The following is a 10558-nucleotide window of genomic DNA, read 5'->3' as shown; positions in this document are numbered from 1 at the left end:
ATGGAAGTGTAAGCCGAATAAACCCTTTCCTCCCCAACTTGCTTCTTGGTCATGATGTTTGTGCAGGAATAGAAACCCTGACTAAGACAGGGGCCAATGTCATTTTCTCCCAAAAGGATAAACTGTCTCAGTCCTACTTAAATAACAAGTCCTCTTTGTCTGAAGGCATGGTGTATTCACCCTGCTGTAAACAGGGTCTCTATGTTCCATTCCACAGACCTGTCTCTTCATATGTAAAACTGCTATCTGAATTATAATAACTAGCTTATTCTCAATATATGGTTAAAAAAAAGGCCTCATTTTAACTATTAAAAAATGTTGGCACATACCTTTAATCCCAACCATCAGGAGGCAGAAGCAGGAGGATCTGAGTTCAAGGCCAGCCTGGTCTACAGATGGAGTTCCTACAGCCAGGGCTACCTACACATAGAAAGCCTGTCTCAACCCCCACTCCCAGAAGTATAACATTTTTATGTGGAAGGATGCTGTCACTGTCAGAGGATAACTTTCTGGAGTCCGTCCTCTCTTTCTACCAGGTAGAAAGATTCTAAGTTCAGAAAATAAAATAAGTTGTCTTTGAGGACCTGGGCAAACAATGGGGATTGAACTCAGGTCATCAGACTTAAGAGGCAGTATCTTAACCTACTAAGCCACTTTGATGTACATACAACTTTCATTATTTCTTTGTTCTTGATTTTTTTGAGACAGGGTATATGTAGTCCCAGTTACCGTAGGACTTGGTCTGCAGACCAGGCTGGCCGCAAACTCAGAGACCCACCTGCCTCTGCCACACCTAGCCCTTTCCTTACTTTTTCAGGAGTGCCTTCGATGTGTCTCATTGGTTTCCCTTTAAAATTTTAGATTAACTTTTAAAAGCTCTATTCCAAAAGCCACTGTAATTCAAATGAAATCTATGAGCAGTCAGAACTGCTGTCCTTGTGATATTTCAAATCCACAAACTCTCATCTCTCCACTTAGTGAGGCCTCTCTAGTAATGAGTTCAATAAATCGCACAATTGTGTTTCAAGTCAACCAGATATTTTTAAATATTTTCTTCTACTTGAGTACTGTAATTTTGTTATTAGTTTATAGAAATGTACTTGATTCTTCTTTTTCTTCCTCTTCCTTCTTTTGTTTTTTCTTATTTGGTTTTTCAAGGCAAGGTTTCTCTGTGTAGCCCTGACTGTCCTGGAACTCACTCTGTAGACTAGGATGCCTCCCACTCAAGAGAGCCATCTGCGTCTGCCTTCCAAGTGCTGGGATTAAATAAAAGGCGTGTGCTACCAGGCCTAACTGAGAAATGTGCTTGATTCTTGATGGTTGATTTTTAATTCAGCTACTTTACTATGATGTCCAGGACAATGGAAACAGGTGGGGTACCTACAACATCTTGTTTTATTACTGAGCATAAGTGGTAGATTTTCTTTTATTTAAGACCAAAAAAAAAAAAATATATAGTCACTATGATTTACTACTTAATTATTTTATATGATATTCCATTTCTTGCAAAAGACATTTAGTATGATAGAACAACTCTACTATTCTAAGAAAATTAATAAAAGAAATCATAAAGACCTATTTCTAAAAGTTGATAGAAAAAAAGGAGTTAAGCTTTAAAAAAAATCTAAAATGTTTTCCTAAATAATCTCACTATTAAAATGGTAAAATAACTCTTGAGTGTGGTGCCCTTCGCTATAATTTTAGCACTCAGGATGCCTTCCTGCTATCTGCAGCTCTATCCTTTGCTGTGATGGATCTTAGCCAGGAGTTCAGGTGAGCTTTCTTAACATATCAGTAGCAACTTGGACCATTCAAAATATATTAAAATTTTGGTTTGACTAAACCAAGCAGTGGTGGCACGTGCTTTTAATCTCAGCACTCAGGAAACAGAGGCAGGGGTATCTCTGATTTGAATGCCAGCCTGGTCTACAGAGGGAGGTCCATGATAGCCAGGGCTGGCTACACAGAGAAACCAAACAAAAAACAATAAAAATTAGTTTACCACTGCACCTATTTTATTTTCTTTGTCAGAACATAAATGATTGTAACTTCTTCAAATGAATAAATCAATGTATAGAGGTGAAGTTAATATAGCAGGCCTGAAACTGCACTCCTTGAAAATAAAGTTGGCCCTTAGCTCAAATCAGAGAAGTTGAATAATAAACAGTTCTCCATAGTGATACAAAACTTTTTTTAAATAACAAGTGTGCCCCACTGTGCCTTAACGGCATACACAATTTTGTTACTTAAACATCTTTATCTTCTGTGACTCTGTAATTTTGGTATGTGCAAGATACAAGATACAGCTACATGACCAGTGCCAGTAAAAATCTTAGGAATGAGTTTCTGACTTTCCCTGGCAGGCAATATTTCATGTGTTGTCACAATTGCTGCAGAAACTAATCACACCCTGCTATCTCTCGGGGAGAGGAAACTTGCAAGCTCACTCCTGTTGTCCTCCAGATTCTGTGTCCTTTTGCTGCAATGTATTACTGTGCTGCAGCCTTTTGAGTTCTACAAGCCAATCAGAAGATCGGGGGGTGGCCTTAGGAACCCCAATACAACTTATATATTAAAACAAGGAAATATTTAAGTTCATGACTTAGCCAAATGTTTAAGTTCAAATTTCAGTTCTAACACTTATTAGTTATGTGGCCTTCAAAAGGCCAATCTGCAACCAGCAACCAAACCCCATGTGGCCTCATTGTTTCTTTAAAAGAAAAGTACACTCATCTTACAGCTCAACTGCAACAGTGCACACTCAGTAAATAGTAAGGGACACTTCTAAAAGTGCTTTCTTAGATGAAACCATCAGGATTCTTTCACATACGCACTGATGCAATGAAAATGACCCTCTGCAATAGAGAAGCTCAAGACAAACTTTACTCCAGTATCATCAATACTGTACTGTAAATGACTTCCCAGTCACATAAGAAGACTGTAAGTTTAGTTCTAGCTAAAGGTTCTTTCCTGAACCTGGTCTTCATTTAGTCTTCAAATTGACTTGCTAATAAGAAATAAATATAAATGTACTAATAAAGTATTGAGACTATATTTTATTCCGATATTTCTCAAATTTTATTAAAGTAATAACCTAGTACAAAATCATTCTGGTGCTGAGCATGGTGACATATGCCTTTAATCCCAGCTTGGGAGTGAGGTGGCAGTGAATTTCTGTTGAGTTGGAGGTTAGCCAGGACTATATAGTGTAATTCTGCCTAAAAAAATTAAAAAAAAAAAAACCCTAAAACAACAAGCCCTTCTAGTACATGAATATAAGGCATAAAATCCAAAGGATATAAGTTTCAAAATCCATAGAGAAGTATAATCCTGAAGTCATTAATTCCCTATTATTATCAACTTACCCCAAAGTGGCTTTCCAAATGAATTCATATCACAAATCCACATGTCTCAAATCATCTGTTGAAAAATAAATGTCCTAAAGTCAGTGTATTTCAGAGTTAACTCTTTCCTCCGCCCTTAGCTCCACTACCAGGACCTAGACTGCAGGCTAGCTGCCCATTGATTATTCCGCTACTTCCCCAAAGCTAAGTGTAATGTAAGGGACATACATAGGCACTCCGGTTAACTGCTATTTTAAGAACAAGTGGGTTAGTTAATAAAATCCACTCTTCCGAGGAGAAGGTCAGAGACAGAGACAGGTCGACAGCATCTGCAGTGCTGTTTACTCCTTATCTCACACAACGTTCTACTCCTTAGCAGCCGCCAGTGAAATTCCTGTGATAATTCTCTACTAGGCCACCTATTCCTGACTGGCCTAGGCCAACCATAACCACTGCATTTATCTTACAAAAGTATAAAACTAAATCATGATCAAGGGAACCTGGAGGGAAATCTGTTAGAAAGCATTTGGGGAAGTTCGTTCTTTTGGAAAAAGATGATAAAGAAGAAATGGCATCTTCCTTTCTCTAGCTTCTCTTTGAATCAACATACACTTCAAGTCTTGAAGCTATCTTAAAGCTTTTATCATACTGAGGATGGCAAAGTGAAACTGTGCAAAGCAATGGGGTCTGGATGAAGCATGAAGTCCGACCAACCTTGAAACGTCCCTCCATGTATATGAACCTTTCTATGTGAAGATAACCTTTAGTGATGAGGTATTGTGCTCCTAAATTCAACACCCCACCCCAAGCATCCTGCAAGGTACAAATACTGATTCAGATCAGAATGTATCCTCTGAAGGAAAAAAATAAAAGTGTAGACAGTAGAGAACCCATGTAGCACTAGAATTTCAATATAAATTGAATGACTACAAACTAGAACCTGCTGTGACATACCCATCTTAGCAATGGTATTATAGTCATGTGCATTTAGCACGTGTGTGTTCTGAGAAACATGTCATGAGGTAAGCTCATTACTATGTGAACATAAAAGTGTTACTTATATAAACCTAGCAACAAAGCCTACTACAAATCTAGGTTCTACGGTATTTATCATTGTCTACCTTTGTCTGAAATCCTGTTATGTACATGACTATAGCTAGTCAACTGAAGATCATATACCCATAGTATGTTCAAACTCTGTTAATTACATACAAAACAGTACACTAACAGAGAAAACTAAAACATGAAAAAATTAGGCTCTGATTAGCATGAATGTGTTCCTCTCAAAGACTGTATGTTAGAAACTTAAATCCAAATTTTGAATGTTAATATCTGAGGCCATAAAGAACAGGGACTCCCATGATGAGATTAGTGTCTTTAAAGAAAGAAGAGAGACCTCAGCTGAAATACATTTTTTTTTTTTTTGAGACAAAGGTTTCATTATGTAGTCTTGATTGGCCTAGAATTCACTATGTAGATCAGGCTGCTCTCAAATTCATAGAGATCACCTGCCTATGACTCCCTAGCACTAAAATTAAAGGCATGTGCCACCATGCCTGCTGTGCATACTGACTCCTCCACCTTTTGTAACACAGCAAAAGTCCTCATCAGATGCTGACTACTTGATACTGGACTTCTTAGCCTCCAAAAGTAGGACAATACATGGCTTTTATTTATGGTTCATTTTCAAGAATTCTGTGGTAGGAACACAAAATGGACTATCAGATCCTGCCTTAACAAATCTAATCTTTAGATGTGATAAGATGATGGAATACACCATAATTTACAAGGTGATTTCATATCTTTGCAAAAGGTTTCAAGGGTATAAGAAGATGGAGATTACAAGGAAAAAAAACTGGTGAGGAGAAAGGCCAATTTGTTTTATATTAGTAGAAAGGCAAAAGATATATTTACACAAACTGAGCTAAAACACAGAAGCAGAAAACTACAGAATTAGAAGCTCACAATTCAACAGTTCATAATGAACAGGAATGCTTGGCTACATTCTAAGGAAACTGAAAAACAAAACTCAGGGTGGTGGCACACGCCTTTAATCCCAGCACTTGGGAGGCGGAGGCGGAGGCAGGTGGATTTCAGAGTTCGAGGCCAGCCTGGTCTACAGAGTAAGTTCCAGGACAGCCAGGGCTACACAGAGAAACCCTGTCTCAAATAAATAAATAAATAAATAAATAAATAAATAGGTAGATAGATAGATAGATAGATAGATAGATAGATAGATACTAGGAAACAACTTCAACCATCATTCCGGGGAGCAGCTTCTGGGAAGTGAAGGACCCCACAGGAACTTCCCCAGACCAAAGGGCCACAATCCTTTCTAGTCAATATAGTTATTCAGCTTATTGTCATATGAACTGCAAAAATCCAAGGCCTGTATTCTGTCTAATATCATTATAGTATCTGGCAGTTCTTGGCACAAGGAAGCAGCTCAATCATTATTACAAGAATAAAATACTAGACAACACACTTGAGAAGAAATGTAACAAATAGACTGCAAGGTCTCCATGTTTATATGTAGGAGAGATATTTAACTAATGTTGGGCTTTCCGTTCAAATATCACACTGAAAACAAGTAAAAAGAGATTGTTAAAACACCTAAGTGGACTTGTTCATGTATAAGAGTCACCCAGGTGGCCTGGTTTTGAAGGTATGAAGGGGAAGGAATCATGGAGAGCTGCTGAGGCTTGGCACTGTTAGAGGCCATGGGTGAAGGTGCAGCCTCAAGAGGCAGTTGAAGGTCCAGAACTGACTGAGTCATGCAAAGAGGTTGAGGCTTGGCACCACAAAGAGAACCTATGACTGGCTGTCTTAGTTAGGGTTTCATTACTATGGATGTAAATTCTCATCTGCAGCACCAGTACCAAGTCTGCCCGAGACCATATCCTCTGCAATGATGGTCATGGATTCTCCCTGTGAAGCTGCAAGCTCCAAATAAACTCTTTCTTCATTGAGTTTCGTTGCTCTTGACGCTTTGCCACAACAGTAGAAAACGGGAATGATGCATGTTCTTTTTTGTTCTTCTTTATTTGTTTTTTGAGACAGGGTTTCTCTGTATAGCCCTGGCTGTCCTGGAACTCACTCTGTAGACCAGGCTGGCCTCGAGATGCATGTTCTTAACCTGGATCAAAACATACCTTTAACCCAGATCTTGAGGCAAACCTTTAAATCTGGGCCATACCTTCCACAGGAGGCCTATATGAAGACAATGGAAGAAGGAAGGGTTCGCTTTTTTTCTTCACCTAACTGCACTTACTTTGCCAGTACATCTATTGGAGCCTACTTCTGAATTCCAGCTTATACAGAAGTTGATACCAGGGAAGAACATATTGCTGTGATAGGCCTGACCATGCTTTTGTTTGGAGGAATGTGCATTTTGGGACTTTGTAAAGCAGTGGAATGCTTTAAGTAGGGTTTAATGGACCATACCAGTAACAGCATGGAAGACAGCGGTGCTGAAGGTGATTAGAACTGTAGGGCCGGGCTCAAGAGGTTTCAGAGAAGAATTTTAGTATGTGGCCTAGAGAGTGTACTTGTGATATATTAGTGAAGAAAGAGGCTGCTTTTTGCCCTTGTCTGTAAAGTCTACCTGAGGCTAAAGTAAAGTGATTTAGATTAATTGTATTAACAAAGGATATCTTAAAATAGCCTAGCATAGACTCTGTCCTGTGGTTCACTCTTCTGAAAAGCCTTTTGAACAGACGTAGCAAACTTAGGAAAAAATATAAAATGTGTGGGTCAAAGATTAAAGGGGCACCAGGAAGTGAAATGGCGCGAAATCCTGTGTTCAAAGATATTAAATAGAATTAAGGAAGTGGTGACCTCAGGGCAAGATCCCATCCAACTAAGCTTATTGTTTATGTGTTTGCAGTTGAACAAGGATAGTTATATCATGTTAGGTGTAATTATGACCTGGTTACTGCTTTCATTTGGACATGAGAAAATATGATTGTGTGTCAAATTGAGAAGGGATGGATTGTGATGGCTATTCTTGGTTGTCAACTTAACTATATATCTAGAATGAACTACAGTTCAGAAATGGAGGGCACACCTGTGATCCAGATCTTGAGGCTGGAAGACACAGGCTTCTGACCCAGATTCTGAGGAATAGTGGTCATGCTTATAAAGAAAGATCTGTAAAAGGGAATTAAAGAAAAGCTTAGGTTCAAGCATAGTGGTCACCCCTGTAACCCCAGGAGACAGACACAAGCACATCTCTGAGTTCCAAGTCAGCTTCTACAGAGTAAGTTTCAGGTAAAAAAAAAAAGCTTAAGTTAAGATATGGTGGTACATATGTTTAATCCCAGCACTCAAGAGACAGGAATGCAAATCTTGAATTCAAACTCACTCTACAGAGCAAGTTCCAGGACAGACAGGCTTAGGCGATAAAGGAAATCACGGAAAACAGGAAGCTGATGAAGATGTACCTGAGTTAGGGGCCATGTTCTAACCCCAGCAAGAAGCAGCAGTCAGCAGCTTCAGTCAGGTGGTTCTGCTTTTAGAATCAAGGATGAAATTTCTCTAAAAGACTAAGGAAAGTCATGGAGGCCAGATGTATGTGCCTAGGATGTCCCTGCATGAAGGCCATTGTGTGAGGTGACCAAAGTTTACAGTGAGCTAGCACTTGGACTTGTTCATGTATAAGAGTTACCCAGGTGGCCTGGTTTTGAAGGTATGAAAGGGAAGGGGTCATGGAGAGCTGCTGAGGCTTGGCACTGTTAGAGGTCATTGGTGAAGGTGCAGCCTCAGAGGCAGTTGAAGGTCCAGAACTGACTAAGTCATGCAAAAATGACTTGGTACCATGAAGAGAACCTATGGATTGGCTGTCTTAGTTAGGGTTTCATTACTATGAAGAGACACCATGACCAAGGCAACTCTTATAAAGGACATTATTTAATTGGGACTGGCTTACAGTTTCAGAGGTTCAGTCCATTACCATCATGGTGGGAAGCAAAGCAGTGTGAAGGCAGATATAGTGCTGGAGAAGGAGTTGGTAGTTCTGCATCTTGATCCAAAATCAGCTAAAGAGATCCTGCAGACTCTCTTCTGCAGGCAGCCAAGAGGTGATAGTCTTCTGCACAGAGTGTAGCTAGAGCATGTATGTGAGACCTCAAAGCCCACCTGCACAGTGAAGCATTTCCTCTAACAAGGTCACACCTACTCCAACAAGGCCATACCTCCTAATAGTGCCACTCCTTATGGGTCAAGCATCCAAACACATGCATCTAATGGGGCCCATACCTATTCTAATGACCACAAAGGCTATTAGTAGAAGTGCAGCCTAATTGCAGTGGAAGACCCCAGTTTTGGAGATGCCAGTACCACAGGATGGCCACCAAAACTAGCAGCAACAAATGGACTGGAGTCAGTCAGAGCCTAGAGTGCTACAGAGAGCAGAGATGAAGAAGTGATGGAGCCCTTTGGAGGAGTCCAGAAGATCATGTGTGGATCCCAGACAATGGAACAAGAGTTGTGAAGTTGAAGTCGTCCTAGAGACCCTAACATGTTAGAGATGCTAGAGTCATAGGATACCTGCTGAGGAAAGCTGCTAACAGGAAGTGGAACCAGCCCATGAGAAAGAAGTGTGTTGCAGTCAACAAAGCTGACAGGAGTTGGACATCAGACATGGAAATGCAGAGTTTGGAGTTTGCCCAGCTGATTTTTTTGGTCTTGCTTTGGTACAGTATTACCTCACTATGAATGTTTTGGAATAATAATTGTACTTGCTATTCCTGGTTGTCAACTTGACTATATCTGGCATGAACTACAATCCAGAATTGAAGGGCTCACCTGTGATCCAGATCTTAAAGCTGGAAGACACAAGTTTCTGACCTGGATCTTGGCATAGAGATCTTGAGGCATAGTGGCTATGAAAAGCTTACGCTGAGGCAAGTTAGTACACACCTTTAATCCCAGAAGACTAACACAAGAAGATCTCTGAGTTCAAAGTCAGTCTGGGACAAAACAAGTCCCAGATCCAGGCATGGTGGTACACACCTTTAATCTGGGCCACACCTTTTGCTGGAGACTTACATAAGGACACTAGAAGAGGAAGATTCACTCTTTTTGCCTGCTTGCATATACCTGCCAGCACATCTGTTGGAATCTAGTTCTACAGAAGATCAACTGAAACAACTAGTCTAGGGACTGAGCAACTACTAGACTCTTGGACTTCCCATTAACAGCTGCCCATTGTTGGGTTGGTTGGACTTAAGTCATCACAACAAATTCACTAAATATATTAAGACATTCCATAAGTTCTGTGACTCTAGAGAACCCTGACTAATACAATAATGTATATCCTGTGATGCTGGAAGTAAGTGATCTGCTTTTGGATTTTGATCTTATAGATTGTAGTAATTATAGCAATTAAGTGATTACATGAATCTCAGAAGAGACTTTGAACTTTTAAAGACTGTTGAGACTGTGATAGACTTTGGAAGTTGGACTAAATGCATTTTACATTATGTTATAGCTACAAATCTATGGGGACCAGGGAATGGAATGTAGTGGTTTGAATAGATTTGGCCCCCATAGATTCATGTGTTTCAATGCTTGGCCACAAGGAGTGGCAATATTAGGACGTGTGACCTTGTTGGAGTGTGTGTGGCATTGTTGGAGGAAGTGTGTTGGGGGTGTGCTCGCTCGCTCTCTCTCTCTCTCTCTCTCTCTATATATATATATATATATATATATGCCCAATATTTTTTAAATTTGTATTTATTTATTTATTTATTTATTCCCGAGACAGAGTTTCTCTGTGTATCCCTGGCTGTCCTGGAACTTACTCTGTAGACCAGGCTGGCTTCAATTCAGAAATTTGCCTGCCTCTGCCTCCCAAATGCTGGGATTAGAGGCATGCACCACCAAGTATGTGTACAGGTGCTTTGCCTGCAAGTATGTCAAAATATCATTGTGTTTCCTCTAAGGAGGCTATAAGAGCCTCTGAAATCTGTTGGGACTAGAATTACAGAAAGCTGTGAGCTGACATATGTGTGGATGCTGGATATTGAATCCAGGTCCTGTGGAAGAAGAGCAGTCAATGTTTTTATTCCCCAGCCATCTCTCTGATCCAACATTTTTAATCTTCAATAAAAATTTAAGTCTTGCCGGGCGTGGTGGCGCACGCCTTTAATCCCAGCACTTGGGAGGCAGAGGCAGGCGGATTTCTGAGGCCAGCCTGGTCTACAGAGTGAGTT

The 10558-nt window shown here is 40.1% G+C and overlaps 1 protein-coding gene across 5 annotated transcripts in view; it reads right to left on the bottom strand.

Moving 5' to 3' along the window:
• The window catches only part of Galnt1 (polypeptide N-acetylgalactosaminyltransferase 1), an 81124-nt gene that overhangs the window by 50768 nt on the left and 19798 nt on the right, over positions 1-10558 (bottom strand). For all 5 annotated transcript variants that reach the window (XM_029471857.1, XM_021150291.2, XM_029471856.1 and 2 more), the window contains exon 2: positions 3366-3420. The gene's annotated coding sequence lies outside the window, so the exon portion shown is untranslated. The remainder of the gene's footprint in view (positions 1-3365; positions 3421-10558) is intronic.

Source organism: Mus caroli, chromosome 18, assembly GCF_900094665.2.
Source record: "Mus caroli chromosome 18, CAROLI_EIJ_v1.1, whole genome shotgun sequence".
Classification (NCBI taxonomy): Eukaryota; Metazoa; Chordata; class Mammalia; order Rodentia; family Muridae; genus Mus; species Mus caroli.
Note: the sequence above shows the minus strand (reverse complement) of the source record. Positions and strands in the feature narration are given on the sequence as shown.